The sequence below is a fragment of the Acanthamoeba castellanii genome, assembly GCF_000313135.1.
Source record: "Acanthamoeba castellanii str. Neff unplaced genomic scaffold scf7180000084572, whole genome shotgun sequence".
NCBI classification, from domain to species: Eukaryota; Discosea; order Longamoebia; family Acanthamoebidae; genus Acanthamoeba; species Acanthamoeba castellanii.
Window position 1 is genome coordinate 110,601 of NW_004457503.1, and position 798 is coordinate 111,398.

Genomic DNA, 798 nt, shown 5'->3' on the forward strand with positions numbered 1-798 from the left:
GATTTCGCCAAGACTAGGGAGAGCTCCAGGGAGTACCAGGTACGCCGGTGGTGGGCAACTGCTTACATGGTTGGTAGCTCACCCGCTTTGTCTTCCACAGAAACTGAAGGAGGCATTGGACATCAAGTCCCACGAAGCAGAGCTTCTAGCCGCGCGTCTGCAGCAATGCGAGCACAGTCGAATGATCGAAGAGATCGAAGCCGCCAGAGAGCAGGTCATTCAGTCGCGGGAGGCTCTTAAGGCAGCCGCACAAAAGGAGGCTGATGCTGATGCTAAGGCCAAGCAAATCGAAAGCGCCATGAGCAAGAGCAGCGGTACTGTCCCACCTCTATCCATATTCGGCAAGCACACCATTCGACTAACGGACCGTCGACTCACAGGCCGGAGCCAAAAGGACGAGATGAAAGTAATCCACGAGAAGATGGTGACCACGAAGGCTTCGCTGGGCGACGCCACGAAGTCGATCAAACAGCACGATGAAAAGATCGAACAGGCCGAACTCGAGCTGGAACAGCTAAAGAAGGAACAGAACGAGCTGCTGGAGAAGATCCGGGAGTGCGAGTCTGAGATCAAGAAGCTTCAGAAGGAGTTGCATGCCATGGAGCACGGCAAGGGCGGAGTCGCAGAGAAACGGGCTGCCTACGAAGCGGCACAGGAACGCTTGCAGAAGAAGCAGGAATCTGTACTCTCCACCGACGAGAGGATTGCCGGCCTGCTGCAGGAGAAAGACGACCGAACGCAAGCGTCCATCGAACGAGAACAGAAGCTGAAGAAGCTCAGAACAAGGTCAAGCGCTTC